Source organism: Chelonia mydas, chromosome 7 (assembly GCF_015237465.2).
Source record: "Chelonia mydas isolate rCheMyd1 chromosome 7, rCheMyd1.pri.v2, whole genome shotgun sequence".
In the NCBI taxonomy this organism is placed as follows: domain Eukaryota; kingdom Metazoa; phylum Chordata; order Testudines; family Cheloniidae; genus Chelonia; species Chelonia mydas.
Window position 1 is genome coordinate 47,661,013 of NC_057853.1, and position 15,704 is coordinate 47,676,716.

Sequence of the window (15,704 nt, forward strand, 5' to 3'; positions counted from 1 at the left end):
TCTAGCCAGCTTTCTACCCACCTTATAGTGCATTCATCCAGCCCATACTTCCTTAACTTGCTGACAAGAATACTGTGGGAGACCGTGTCAAAAGCTTTGCTAAAGTCAAGAAACAATACATCCACTGCTTTCCCTTCATCCACAGAACCAGTAATCTCATCATAGAAGGCGATTAGATTAGTCAGGCATGACCTTCCCTTGGTGAATCCATGCTGACTGTTCCTGATCACTTTCCTCTCATGTAAGTGCTTCAGGATTGATTCTTTGAGGACCTGCTCCATGATTTTTCCAGGGACTGAGGTGAGGCTGACTGGCCTGTAGTTCCCAGGATCCTCCTTCTTCCCTTTTTTAAAGATTGGCACTACATTAGCCTTTTTCCAGTCATCCGGGACTTCCCCCGTTCGCCATGAGTTTTCAAAGATAATGGCCAAGGGCTCTGCAATCACAGCCGCCAATTCCTTCAGCACTCTCGGATGCAACTCGTCCGGCCCCATGGACTTGTGCATGTCCAGCTTTTCTAAATAGTCCCTAACCACCTCTATCTCCACAGAGGGCTGGCCATCTCTTCCACATTTTGTGATGCCCAGCGCAGCAGTCTGGGAGCTGACCTTGTTAGTGAAAACAGAGGCAAAAAAAGAGAGGAGTTTCTGGAGGCTGGGGTTCAGCTAGGAGAACTGAGGCAGGTTTTTCCGGACTCCCCCAGGTGCCTGGGCTTCTTTGACAATGCTCTTCAGACCTCTCCAGGGGTGGGGTGCTTCCCCAAGGGCCTCTCCTGCTGTCCTGCCCGCCCAGTTGGCTCCCCCAGCCCTGAAGCCAGAGCTGGGGGGCCAGCAGGGTGAACCAGCTGCCTTCTTGGGTATACAGCCACATGCAGGCCTGCGGTGCTGATGCGTGGGGCGCCTTGGGTTCCTGCCTGAGGCCTCCCCGGGCCCGGCTGCAGTGTCACACCCTCAGTGGCCAGGGCACCCATGGGCACAGGGGGCTGTTTGTGGCCGCTGTGACTCAGGGACGTCCCAAACCAAGGCACAGCCGCTCCCCCAGGGCCCGGCCAGGACTCTCTCCCGGGTTTGGCCAAGCAGAGGAGGGTCGCTGGGCTGGAGCAAGACCCATTCATGTCCTGTGGGGGGCAGCCCTAATGGCTGGGGGCAGACGAGGGTGATCAGTGGGGAGGAGGGGTCAGGATGGGTGTGTATGTAACCCATATGCCTCCTGGGTGTTGTGCTCTGTCCCCTCTCGTGGTACAGAGACCACTTAGAGATTAGTGAGTCTGCTACAGCTGTAGCTCAGAGGCACGTGGCTTTTAGCTGTCACAGTAGAGGCTCATACACTAAGCTCCAGAGGTCCCAGGTTCCATCCCGCCTGCCAATGACTGGGGTCTTGTACATGTACACGAGGGGGGCAGGGCCCATGGGGGGAGCTGGTGATGTGCTGGCAGGTTCCATTCTGAAGGACAGGGAACACCCTGGGCAGCAGAGGAACATGGGGCTTGATCTCCCGAACAGAGAACACTGGTGGCTCAGCCCACGGCAACGTAGGGCCCAGACACCAAGGTGACAGGCACCAAATACCTATGCAGTGTAATGAGTCATGGTCTACGGGATGATGCTGCCCCCTGCTGCCCAGGGTCGTCATTGCCTTCAATGCATCTGATGAAGTGAGCTGTAGCTCACGAAAGCTTATGCTCAAATAAATTGGTTAGTCTCTAAGGTGCCACAAGTACTCCTTTTCTTTTTGCGAATACAGACTAACACGGCTGCTACTCTGAAACTTGCCTCAGGCAGGCTCTAGCTCCCAGCATGACTGGGTGGTTTGGGTGTGTCACATGCCCCTCGGTGAGCTGAGGGAGGTCCTGAGGGCGACCCCCCGCACCTGTGCCCTGGGAGATACCTGCCCTGTAAGCCAAAGAGCAATTGGAGAGCAGGTCGGGAGCACCCCACACGAGCTGGGGGACATGGGGAGAGCAGGCCTATGTTGATGTGCAATAAGGCGATGCTGTGGGGTGCACTAATGTATTCGGATGGCAGAGGACATGGGGATTGAGGGCTGGGGAAGGAACAGCGCCCCTCCCTCTGTGCCCTCCCCCTCATGCCCCAGATGTCAGGGGGCGGGTGGGCACGTGTAGGGCATCCGGCCCATGGCTGCCAGCAGGATGGCCCTTCTACCCCATGAGCGCAACCCCTGCTCTCCCACTAATGCAGGGCCAATGGCAGGCCTGTAGAGGGCGTTCTGCCCATGCACTGCAGCCCCTACCCAGCACCCCCCCCCGACACAATGGAAAGATGCCCACAGATGTCAGGGACGCAGGATCGGGCCCGAAGCTGGTGCATTATGCGCCATCACGTCCCCTCCACAAGGGGCGAGCAGAGCATCTCCCCACCCTCCCCCCACCCCTGCCCCTGCCATCCACCGCTGGGGAAGCGGGCCAGGGTGCAGATTCCCACCCTGTGCTAAACCCTCCCTGCAGCCTTGTGCTAACACTGTCTGACTACCTGCCAGCCCGCTGCTCCAGCCCGCAGCACCTCCCAGCCGCCCGCCTGCCCCCATCATTCCTCTGGGCGCCACATGCCCAGGAACCTCTAGGTCACGCCAAAAAATGAGCGGTCACCTCCCAGGCTCCATCTGCTGCGTGACAGGCACCCTATGAATTGGGTGGGCGGGGGGTAGGGGATGTGCTGGGACACACACGGCGAGGGGTATTTTTGGCAGCCCTCTGATTGCAAGCAAAATTAAGCAACGCACCATTTCTTGGGGTTGACTGAGTGCAAATGAAGTAACTCAGAGACGTATTTTTGTATCGGGGTGCAGGAAGCTGGACAGCTTTGTGTCAGTACTGTATATAAAAGTAGGGGTTTCTAAGGCGCGCTGTGTGGCTCTTGGTAGCTCTGTATAGTGGATATATACGTAGTCAGTGGAGAGGGACCACTCTACCAGATGACCTGTCTACGCCGCAGAGAACTGACCACGAGATTGGGCCATTCCATAGGCCGGGTGGCCACTGCGACATTGGCTACTAGGGGACGTCTCCAGATGTCACTGTGCCAGTGTTAAACCGTCTCCCAGTAGCCTGTGGAGGCTCTCCATCAGATCAGGGCCCTAGTGAAGAGTGGGGAGGGCTAGACAGTCGCAAAGCTAAAGGGTGTTTTAAGTCAGCTTTATAAGAGCCCCATCCTGCAAGGTGCTGAGCGCCAGCCCGGCAGGGGCAGACGTTGCAATCAGTGGATGCTACTTGCCTCCCAGGAAGGGCTCAGCACCAGCACCACTCCCACAATTGAGCCACAGTCTTGGTTACCTGGGGGCTCCGTGGTATTGGAGAGCTCAAGTTGCTGTGCCCTGCTGGCGTGGCAAGGGAGGTGTGGGGCGGCTTGTAACCACAACCAGGGCTCTCTGCTTCTCCCATCTTGGCCGTGCTCAGTGGGTCGTTGCGCTAGGGCGCGTGTGCCCCTGCCTGCCCATTAAGAGGTGGCGGGGCCCGGGTCAGTTTAGCCAGGTGGTGGCAGGTTGGTCCGGCCGTCCCTCTCCATTGCTCTGTCCATGAGGCAGCTCAGCAGGCTCCAGCGTAAGGGGTAAAGGGGATTTCAGTCTCACTCTGCATTCGGGACCCTCCTGTGGGGGTCGGGCTGAGCCTCCAGTGCCAGCCCTGGCCTCCTGTTCCTTCCCTAGCACATTCCCAGCCTGTGAAGGGGGAGCGAGGCGCTGGCCAAGGAGCCGCGTAGCTGTAGTGTGTGATAGGGCTAGCGGTCGGTTTTAAATTATATGGTTAAATTAGATTTTTATTTGGAAAGGAAACAACCCCCCCCCCTTTTTAAATAACAATAAAGGAAAAGCAAAACCTCCTTGGATCCGTGTGTTCTTGACGCTGGGAGCCAATGAGACGGATCCAGCGTGCAGAGAGCTGAGATCCTGCAGAACTACATGCGTGCGTGACTGCAGTGCACACACCAGACCCATGCTAAAGACCCGTGTCAACTGTGGCTCAGGCACAGAACAGGACATACAGCACACACGGATCAATGGGGAGCCACCCCCACTGTAAGTCACTCGCTTGTGAACTACTGCATGGCATGGTGACTGCCTCTATACAAACCAATGAGCTCAGCCTCTTCCCATGCGGCCAAAGGCAGATCTAAGGAGTTTATGTTTATCCCCTTCTGGGGTTGAGATGAGTGTAAGGTAGGCCTTTCATCTGGGCAGACTGAAAATGGACACAAGGAAATCATTATTGGTGCAGCATGCAAAATTAACACGTGGAACTCACTGCTACAATGTATCACTTTGGCCACCAGCAAAGTAGCTTTTTGTTGTTCGTTCTTGTTGTTTTTTAAGGATGAAGCATTTATATAGAGAATGAAAACACCCAGAGTTATCATGGAGAGACTCAAACATCTAGAAAGGTTTTAAACCACATGCTTCAGGGCATAAACCAACTAGGACTTAATGCAGGTCAGGAAGGAACTGCCCCTATGGACAGGTTGTTTGGTCATTGTCCACTAGGGGCTTTCTTTCACTTTCCTCTGAAACAGCTGCTGCTGGGTTGCCGTGCTCTGCCAGTTCCTGTGTCCCATGCACGTATGTGAGCGGGTTGGCAGTGCAGCAGGCACATGCTCTCTGTGGTACAATGGGCACACGGCAGCAGAAGCCCAGTCTGTGATTGCTGCAGAGTGACTGTGCACAGTGCAGTAAGCGCGATGAAGACGTTGGTCCCTAGGTCACAGGGAGACACATCAGTGTCAGCCTGCAAGTGTCTGTTCTAAGGTCCCTGATGCACGGGGAGGTGGGTCAGCCCTCCTCTGCTTGGGGAGCCCAGGGCAATTGCTGCCTGGGCCCGGCCCCATCAGCGCTCGTTTGCTGTCACCGTGTGGGTGGAGCCGAGGCAATGGAGAGCACAGTCAGGCAAGCTCCAGCGATGCTGCCGTTCAGTGAGCTGCACACACAGCCTCGATTCGAGGTAACTCTGCTCCCGCCAAAAAAACGTGGGGCTGCTGTTTTGTCCAGCATCATGAATGAAACACGCCAGGGTTAGGCCAGGCTTCGGATCGGAGACCACCCCACAGCGCTCCAGGAGCCAGTGTGCGGATGAGTTGGGGCTCTTGCATAGTGCTAGGGGCAACTGCGCAGCAGGGAATGGGGGAGGATCACCTCTGCGCTCAGGGTCACTGCCCCAGCCGCGTGCTAGGGCCTCTGGGCAGCAGGGAATGGGGGAGGATCACCTCTGCGCTCAGGGTCACTGCCCCAGCCGTGTGCTAGGGCCTCTGGGCAGCAGGGAATTGGGGGGGTGGGGGGCTGTCACCTCTGCGCTCAGGGTCACTGCCCCAGCTGCGTGCTAGGGCCTCTGGGCAGCAGGGAATTGGGGGGGGGGGGGCTGTCACCTCTTCGCTCAGGGTCACTGCCCCAGGCCTGTGCTAGGGGCGCTGGGCAGCAGGGAATGGGGGGGTGTCGCCTCTTCTCTCCGGGTTACTGCCCCAGGCCCATGCTAGGGGTGTTGGGCAGCAGGTAAGAGCCAGCCCTGGCCCTGCAGAACTTAACTAGACATGTTGTGGGGGAGACGCACCCAGCAGCCCAGTGGCAGAAGCAGGCGTAGAAGCCAGGTCTCCCAAGCCCCGATGCTCTACTTTGCCCACTGGTCCATGCTGCCCCAGCTGGACAGTTTGGCAGATGGCGTGCTCATCTCCCCGCTGGCCGAGGGGGCTCTGGGCAAGCCCAGCAGCACAGAGAGCAGTCAGGACTGTGTCGCAGCAACCAGCTATTTCTTGGGCCAGGCTCTGACCATGCAGGAGACATGGGGCTGCAGGGTTGAGGGGAAGTGCCCCCCCGACCCCTGGCAGCACGCCAACAGCCTGGCAATGGCAGGATGGGAACAGGGAGTCCCAGGTAGAGGGCAGCTGCTAGGCCTGCACGGCGTGCCATGAGGTTAGCTGCATGGCAAGTCATCCCCTGGCCTTCGTCTGGTGCTTTGCTCACAGGCAGGTGACTGGGTGGCACTGCTGTGAGTTGTGAGGGCAGCGAAGAAGGGGAGATGGGGGCTGGCGAAGAGGGTGAAACCAGTGGCTGGATGGGGGCCTGATCCTGCTGCCCATATCAATTGTCCCCTCACACCAGGGCCTGTCACAGGGTAACTGGCCCTTTAAGGGTGCTGGACTCAACCCCTGCCCATTACCAGGCTGGCAGGTGATGGATGTAAGGCTGGGGCTCGCCCTGCAGATAAGCTGATTTAGAGACCAAGCAATGCCCCGAGAGGCAGAGACAGGCAGGGGCAGGAGCCCCAGAGCCGAGCCGGTCTCCCCATGGGCGGGGTGGAAAGGCCTGGCTGGGCAAGACCTGGGGCAGGGGCTTTCCAGGCAGCTGAATGGGGCAGGCTAGTGCAGAGGGCTCAGAGAGCTTAGGGGACCATTCCCTCCTCCAGCCTGAGCATCCATCTACCGCCGGCCATTGGCTTCCACCCCGCTACCCTGTCCTGAGCCCACTGACTCTAGCCAGCCCAAAGCATGCCAGGCCTCGGCAGCCCACTGGGACCAGGCGGGACCGAGAGGCCTTCAGTGCCTGAGGGAATGGCTTAGGTGAGCCTTGCCCAGGTGAACCCCAGCAGGTATCCATGTCCCATGCTGCAGAGGAAGGAAAAAACACCTAAGATGCCAGCCGGGGGGGGTTCCCGTCTGTTACCCAGCCAGAGGAAGTTCAGGTCTAGGGCAGAGGTGGGCAAACTACGGCCCGCGGGCCACATTCAGTCCATGGGACCATCCTGCCCAGCCCTTGAGCTCCCGGCCAGGGGAGGCTAGTTCCCTGGCCCCTTCCCCTGCTGTCCCCACCTCCACCGCAGCCTCTGCTTGCTGGGCCACCAAGCGCTCTGTGCGGCAGGGGCTGCAAGCTCCTGACGGGCAGCGCGGTGGCAGGACTGGCTCCAGCTGGGCGGCGCAGCTGCCAGTCCTGCTGCTCTGAGTGGCATGGTAAGGGAGCGGGTAGGTTGGATAAGGGGCAGGAGGTCCCGGGGGGGGGCAGTCAGGGGACAGGGAGCAGGGGGCAGTTGGATAGGCGGTGGAGTCCCGGGGGGCCTGTCAGGGGGTGTGGGTGTGGGTAGGGGTTGGGGCAGTCAGGAGACAGGGAGCAGGGGTGGTTAGATAGGCGGTGGGGTCCCGGGGGGCAGTTAGGGGTGGGGTCCCGGGAGGGGGCAGTCAGGGGACAAGGAGCAGGGTGGGTTGGATGGGTGGAGGGTTCTGAGGGGGGCAGGTCAGGAGGCGGAAGTGGGAGGGGGCAGATAGGGGGTGGAGCCAGGCTGGTTTGGGGAGGCCCTCATACAGTTTCGGAACCCCGAGGTGGCCCTCGAGGCCAAAAAGTTTGCCCACCCCTAGTCTAGCAGGTGTTTGGCGCCACCTTGTGGCACTAGGACTGTACTGCATGCAGATTACTGCTGAAGCCACAGTACGCTGCTGCTGAGCTCGGGGCCTGGGTCACCACCTGGCCTCGCCAGGGCCCAGCTCCCTCCCTCACAGCCAAACGCCCGCTGCCAGCAGAGAGAGAGAGGTAGACGCTGGGGAGGGGGACTGCCTTCCGTCTGGGCAGCCATGCCCTCCTCCGTGCCCCCACCCCACCCCACCCCCACTGCAGAATCCCAGCCAACCGGGCAACGTGGGCAGCTGGGGCTGGGCAACGCACAACACCACGGCTGAGACTGCCCGGTGGGCCCGGGGTGGGGAGAGCATGTCAGTGCCCCCTCTGCCTCTTCTTGTGCCCCTCTAGAAGAGGGAAAGGAGCCATGACCCCAGGCTAGCCAGTCTGGCCAGGTGCAGGTGGGTCCCTGTGCTGCAGTCTTTGAGGGGTGGAGGACTGCTGCAGGGGCTGGGCTGTCTATACACACACCACACACACACCACCCTGTGGGGGTGCAAGCCCTCTGCTGAGTCACCCCCCCATTCCCTGCAGCACCCCCTAGTACCGCGCTGGGATCAGTAGCAACTCAGAGGGGAGAGCAGCCCCCACTGAGTCAATCATAGCACTCCCTGCAGCACAGTGCCCCCTAGTACCGCAGTGGGGCGGGGGGGGGACATCCTCCTCACCAGTCCTCTGCAGCAAAGCAGCCTCCAAACATGCACTGGCATGAAGTGAACCCCCCTCCCCACCCTCCTTGCTGATTCTGAGCGGAGCTGGGAGCATGCAGCAGAATTCAGCGCCCACTCTGGATTCAACCCCCCCGGGCCAGGAGCAAGGCTCCTGCCCCCTCTACCAAGGGATTGGACTTCCATGGCATGCAGAGGAGTGAGAGCATTCCTACGGTGTCTATCAGCAACTCCTTCGTGGCGCCGAGAGGTCAGCATGGCCTGCACCTCCCTGGCATGCAGCCTGCCTGGGCACTGGTCCACTGCCACAGCGACCAGCTTGGGGTCCCACATAGCCCCCCCAAGGTGTGGGGGGGGGGCCAGCAGCCCAGCAGCCCCCAAGCAGCATGTAGCAGTGGCTGGTCTGTGCAGGGAGGGGGACGGCCTGAGGAGCCCTGGGCAGGGCTGATGGCTGCGGGTCCCCAGGCTGTGTGGGCTGCCCAGCAGTCACTGTGCTGTAACAGGCTTTGGGATTCCCCCAGCTGGCCACTGGGTGGCCCCATCGCCCTGCCCGCCCCGAGGACTGCACCCAGGGGTTATTGCCCAGAGATGCCGGGCAGGGCTAGGCTGCAGGCGGGGATGGGACAGCCAGGAGGCGCCTTGGGGGAAGGTTGCTGGGTGGGGAGGGGGCAGGTAGGCAGGATCGGGCCCGCTGTGACTCCCTGTCTGAAATGTTTGACTAGATGCCATTTAATGCCCCTAGCAGGACTGGAAACTGCCCAGGGTCCACCACTCAGTGCTCCTGAGCGTCTCGCGCCCTCCGCTCAGGACGCCCCAGAAAAGGGCAACCCCTGCAGCTCGGATCTAGTGGGCACTGGGGTGCAAAGCACATGGGGGCTACAGGTAGCACCCCAAGCTCCAAAGCCCCCGCCCTCCCCTGGGCTGGAGCACCAGGGCAGTATGTGCTCCCGAGGATGCTGGGCTCTGAACGTTTTCACGCCCAGGCCCTGGCAGAGGTTGCTGTGAGTGGGAGGAGCCTGGGACCTATATAAGTCAGTCCTAGACCCAGGCGGAGAGATGTTATGGGGTGCTGCAGGAAACAGCCCCAGACCAGGGCAGGGGGAGCCGCGCTGCACCGTGCCGGAGAAGAAGGTACTGAACGTAGAGGGGGTTGGGCATAGACCAGGGCCTCTGCGTAAGGACTGCATGTGCAGAGTATGGAGAGCTTAAGGGGAAAGAGACTAAAAGGGGGTACATGGGGGGGGGGACTTGAAATACTTGATTGATAAGAACTGCCTTGTTCTCTGGCTTCCTACCCCGCCGCCACTTTTCTGGGGTGGCCAGGTCATCCCAGCCCCCAGGCAATCCCTTAGGGATATTGGGGGTGAGCAGTGGGGCATTCCTCCTGTTCTCTGCCTGTAGCACAGAATCGTCTAGAGTTTGGGCTTGTTCTGGTTGCTTGGTTTAACATGTGGGTGCTGGTGGGGTGCTGGCCTGTGAGAGATCAGACTGAGTGACCTGGTGAGCCCATTGAGCAGAGTCAGAGCTCAAGGCTGCTTTAGGTCGCAGACTCCCAGCCATCACATGTCTGGATTGCAGTCACCCTGAGACTCGCCAACTATCCCAGCAGGTCGGACCATAGAAGAGCTGGCCAGCCATTTTCAGTCTATTACTCAATTCCCTACAAAATGCAGCTCTTCAGAGAACAAACTGTGACGAAGTTGGGATTTTTGTAGTGTTTTATATGAATAGCGTGTGTGTGCCTCAGTTTCCCTGTGTGCTGCATGTTTAACAAGGTGGTGGGAGAGGGTTTGTTGTTGCAAAGGCCCAGGTGTGACCTCGCCTAGTGGCCAGGACCCCCGGACAATGGCCTGGAGATGGGGAACCCTAACAACTGATGACCTAGTGACTAAGAGGCTCACCCCAGCTTGGCAGTCTGGCCAGGGGGGAGGGAACAAACGACTGAGGAGAGAGGACCCTGGTGACCTGACCAACCACTTCCAGCCAGAGGGGAACAAAGGACAGAAGAGAGAGGGCCCCAGCAACCTGTTTACCTGGAACAGAAGGCAAAGGACAGGGTAGGAGCTGATGGAGCCCTTGCTCTCAGGTGCCCAGCTGGAAAGCGCAGGGTCTTGGGACTGGAGAGAGAGAGAGCAGGCAGAGCCCACCTGGATGCAGGGGAGACTGAGATGTGCTGTGCTGAGGGCAGCCAGGCCTGAGGGCCCAGAGAGTTTCCTATGCTGTGTTCAGACGCTCAATAAACCCTCCTGTTTTACGCTGACTGAGAGTTGCTCTGGTCTAGAGATCAGGGTTGCATTATTCCTCTGGGAGTGGAGGCTTTGGGGGGTCCAGAGGGAGTGGACTCCCTGAGGGGGGTGAACAGCTAGAGACAGGCGTGCTAAAGGCTCAGAGAGGTGCAGTTCCAGGAGGCTGCAGGACTTACGCCCGAGAGAGAGTGGACCCCGAGAAGGGCTGTCACACTGAAGGGGGTTCCCCCCAGGGACCGTACAGGGCCAAGAGTGGGCGCAACCTGTGAGTCCGTGATACAAACTATGTGTGAATTCAGGTCGAATTCAGCTAATCCTTTTGGCCAAATAAAAAAAACAGGAAACTATTTTTTTCTCCAAAAATGTCAAAACTTCATTCAAGTGTCCAAAAAAAAAAAAGTCTCGATGCTTTGTTTCAGAACCAGCCCCACAAGTGGAGAATGCTGTGTAGATTTGACCCAAATGGCTTTTTTATTTTTTCATTTTTCGCTGAGGGGGGAAAAATACCGGGGGGAAAAAATGTTTATTTCAAATGAATCACAGTGTTCAGTTTGACCCCGAGCCAAAAAAAAAAAAAAATCATTTAAGTCCCTCTGTTCTTGACATGAGTCCATACCTGCTGTTATGAAGAGTTTATCTGTGCTTGATTTGTAATGAGAGAGGGCCAGGGCTCAAGCTGGTTTTTTTTCCTTTCATAACAGACGCGCCGGGCCCGGGGATGCCAGGGTTCCTAACCGCCGGGCCTGGAGATGCCGGGGCTCTGAACTGCCTGGCCCAAGGGTGCCAGGGCTCTGAACTGCCGGGCCCGGAGGTGCTGGCTCAGCCCTTACACAAATTAAGAACTGGGTTGACTAGTGACTCCGCAGCTTTCCCTGCGCACAGGATAGTTTATTTAGGATACGGGCATCACAGAGAAAATATAATCAAACAGCGAACAATCAACCGGTCCTCCATGCTTGCTAAACCTTACCAGGTGTCTCCATCTTTCCCCGCGTGGGTAACCGGGCTGTGTCCTTCCAGTCCTCCCAGCAGGGTTCCCCCCGTTACAAGCTGGTGTGAGGTTTTGACTCACATGGGGGCATGGCTCTGCTCAGGCTGGCTGTTTGTACCACACACTCTTTCTTTGTCTCCTGGCCCCTTGAACCTGGGCTGACTCAGGCTGTGATTTTTTGTCTTGCCCCTTCCCTCCCCCACCCTGCTGCCTCCTGGGGTGGTTCTTCTCTGCCTGTCCTGGTGTCTGCACTAATAACTTCCCACTGACTCTGGGCCAGCTTGGCGGGGGGGGGGGGGGAGGGGGGGGTTCAGAACAGGAGGTGCAGTGGCTGTAGTGATCCTGTGTCGCCACAATTCTGCGGCACCGCCATGGCCCTGAAGAGATGGGGCGCAGGGATTCGGCAGGTCTCCAGGCAGTGTCTCTGGGCCACATGTGAAGTGAGGATGCTCAGGGTGTAAGGCCCGGTACACTGGGGCCTTCCTGTCTGTCTCCTCACCAGTGCCGCAGGGGGTGGGGATTGGGGGCTGTGTAACCATCACTGAGCGGGCCGGGCTGAGCCTGCTGCAAGGACAGGAGCGAACAAGCTGCAGAAGGAGCAATTCCAGGAAAAGAGGGAGTGATCCCCGGGGAATGATGCCAGCAGGGAGACGAACCAGGGTTACCTACCACCTGCAGCCCTGCCCTAGGAGTGACTGGGGGCATCCCATACCCTGGGCATTGCTTCAGAGCACCTCCATGGCCTGAGGGCTGTGCCAGGGCACGCCCTGCCCTGTGTGCCATTCCGGAGCACCCCCAGTGCTGTACCCCACCCCTGGACTAAACCCACCTTCCAGACACATACCCCTCCCCCACAGCTTCCCCAAGGCACAGCACCCCTCCCCCACATGCTTCCTACTGTGTGTGCTTCCCTGGAGACTTCCCTTCTGCTGCCCCGTCCTAGCCTGGCACACGCAGTCCATCAGCATCAGCGCCACTGCTCTCTGTCCTCAATAAATCCCTGGCACCGGGGCGTGGGGACAAGTCTCTCTGCCTCGTTAGGATGGCAGCAGAGAGCCTGAACTCACCGATAAGGAGGAAGCCCTTAGTCCTAGTTTGAGCTGCACACAGCTCCAGACCCCATTACTGATCTGGAGCCCCTGACCGGGGCTGAGCCAACATTCAGACTGGCCATGAGGAAGAGGGGACATGCAGGAGCCAGAGGGATCAGAGATGGGGGAGCTTCCTTCAATACCCCAACCCCCACGACTCTTGACTCCCCTGGGCCACCATCAGAACTAGCCATATGGGAAGAAAGCCTTGGGCTGCTGAGATCTCAGTGAAGAGACCCATTAGGGTAGCTGATGCCCAGCTAGAGGTTGCTAACTACTACCTACCTGTGCCTTGGGGATGGACCAGAAGGAAAAGGATCCTCCTTATATCCTCCCGGCGGAGTCATGAGCTGGACGTTCCCTTCGAGTCTCACCTTGGCACTTCATTCCTAGCTGGCTTCTGGGAAGCCCTTCCTTCGGCACCTGACTCTCTTTGTACAACATCTGGTGACCCTGGCACCCAGCGTGGGACGGAGGAGTGCTCTGGGCAGCAGTTGAGCAGTGCAGCGCTACGCATGGCCGGGCCTAGGTCCCTGTGTGGCTCTAGCTCTGGGAAACTTTCCGTTGAGTGCAGTGGCCTGTGGATCAGATCCTGAGTGAGCAGCCCCACCCCCTGCTCTGATGGAGCTGCTGATGGTCTCATAAAGTGATAACTTCTCAGGGAATGTGATAGGGACTGGGCACCCAGGGAAGGAGCTCTCCGTCTGCTTCCTCCCCAGCCTGGAGGTACCACATGCCCTCCAAAGCCTTGATTCTCCATCACTCACAACAGGCCAGATCCAGTGTAATGTGATCAGTGGAGTTGCATCGTGACAAACATCAGTATGGCCCAGTGGGCAGCTCTTTCATTGCCTCAGGGGCCGAGGTTAAGGGCATAGACTCCTAGCAATGTTGGACTGGAAGGGACCTCGAGTGGCTGTCAAGTCCATCCCCCTGTTCTGAGGCAGGGCCGAGTAACCCTAGACCAGCCCTGATGTGGCTCTTTATTCGGGAAGCGTTTGCCTCTGTCTGTATTCTGTATCAGCTGTGCTGCTGCTTTCCACTTTGTTAGCTGTAGGGATGGATTGAGGGGAGCGTGAGGGGCTGGCTGGACTGAGAGGTGGATCTGTACGGGAATGGACGGCTGGGAAGACAGATCTTGGGGGATTCTTTATGGGGCCTGCTGGACGCCTGTGCTTCTCCGCCACGCTCCTGTCCCCAGCTTGTTCAGCCTGTTCTCACCACTAGCAGCATGTCTCATATTTGGGGCTTTTTCTTATATAGGCTCCAATTACCCCCCACCCCCGTCCCAATTTTTCACACTTGCTGTCTGGTCACCCTAATCGGGGACATCCAGGAAAATTAATCCGAATTAACTAAAGGTATGTCTACACTACGAAATTAGGTCGAATTTATAGAAGTCGGTTTTTTAGAAATCTTTTTTATATAGTCGATTGTGTGTGTCCCCACACAAAATTCTCTAAGTGCATTAAGTGCATTAACTCGGTGGAGTGCCTCCACAGTACCGAGGCTAGTGTCGACTTCCGGAGCATTGCACTGTGGGTAGCTATCCCACAGTTCCCGCAGTCTCCGCTGCCCATTGGAATTCTGGGTTGAGATTCCAATGCCTGATGGGGCAAAAACATTGTCGAGAGTTCTGACATGTCGTCAGGCCCTCCCTCCCTCCCTCTCTCCATGAAAGCAACAGCAGGCAATCGTTTCGTGCCTTTTTTCCTGAGTTACCTGTGCAGACACCATACCACAGCAAGCATGGAGCCCGCTCAGCTCACTGTCACCGTACGTCTTCTGGGTGCTGGCAGACGCGGTACTGCATTGCTACACAGCAGTAGCTCATTGCCTTGTGGCAGCAGACAGTGCAATAGGCCTGATAACCATCGTCGTCATGTCTGAGGTGCTCCTGGCCGCCTCGGTGAGGTCGGTCAGGAGCGCTTGGGCAGACATGGGCGCAGGGACTAAAATAGGAGTGACTCGACCAGGCCATTCTCTTTAGTCCTGCCGGCAGTCGTATTGCACCGTCTTTTGCCGAACAGCCAGGAGATGAGGATGGCCAGCAGTCCTACTGCACCGTCTGCTGCCAGCCAAAGATGTAAAAGATAGCTGGAGTGGATCAAAACAAGAAATAGACCAGATTTGTTTTGTATTCATTTGCTCCCCCGCCCTCCCACTGTGAAATCAACAGCCGACAATTGTTTTGGTGCTGTCTGTCGGGAGCACCTTGAAAAGTTTAATAGCAATTCAGTCCTGCCTAGAATAGCAGGGGAAGGGATAGCTCAGTGGGTTGAGCATTGGCCTGCTAAACCTAGGGTTTTGAGTTCAATCCTTGAGGGGGCCATTCTGTGTGACAGTTGTTTTTGTTTCTCCTTGAGGTAAAGCCACCCCCTTTGTTGATTTTAATTCCGTGTAAGCCAACCCTGTAAGCTGTGTCGTCAGTCGCCCCTCCCTCCATCAGAGCAATGCAGACAATCGTTCCGTGCCTTTTTTCTGTGCAGATGCCATACCACAGCAAGCATGGAGCCTGCTCAGATCACTTTGGCAATTAGGAGCACATTAAACACCACACGCATTATCCAGCAGTATATGCAGCACCAGAACCTGCCAAAGCGAAACTGGGCGAGTAGGCGATGTCAGCGCGGTGATGAGAGTGATGAGGACATGGACACAGACTTCTCTCAAAGCACGGGCCCTGGCATTGTGGGCATCATGGTGCTAATGGGGCAGATTCATGCCATGGAACACCGATTCTGGGCCCGGGAAACAAGCACAGACTGGTGGGACTGCATAGTGTTGCAGGTCTGGGACAATTCCCAGTGGCTGCGAAACTTTCGCATGCATAAGGGCACTTTCACGGAACTTTGTGACTTGCTTTCCCCTGCCCTGAAGCACCAGAATACCAAGATGAGAGCAGCCCTCACAGTTGAGAAGCGAGTGGCAATAGCTCTGTGGAAGCTTGCAACGCCAGACAGCTACCGGTCAGTTGGGAATCAATTTGGAGTAGGCAAATCTACTGTGGAGGCTGCTGTGATGCAAGTAGCCAACTCAATCAAAGATCTGCTGATATCAAGGGTAGTGAGTCTGGGAAATGTGCAGGTCATAGTGGATGGCTTTGCTGCAATGGGATTCCCTAACTGTGGTGGGGCCATAGACGGAACCCATATCCCTATCTTGGCACCGGAGCACCAAGCTGGCGAGTACATAAACCGCAAGGGGTACTTTTCAATATTGCTGCAAGCTCTGGTGGATCACAAGGGATGTTTCACCAACATCAACGTGGGATGGCCGGGAAAGGTACATGACGCTCGCATCTTCAGGAACTCTGGTCTGTTTCAAA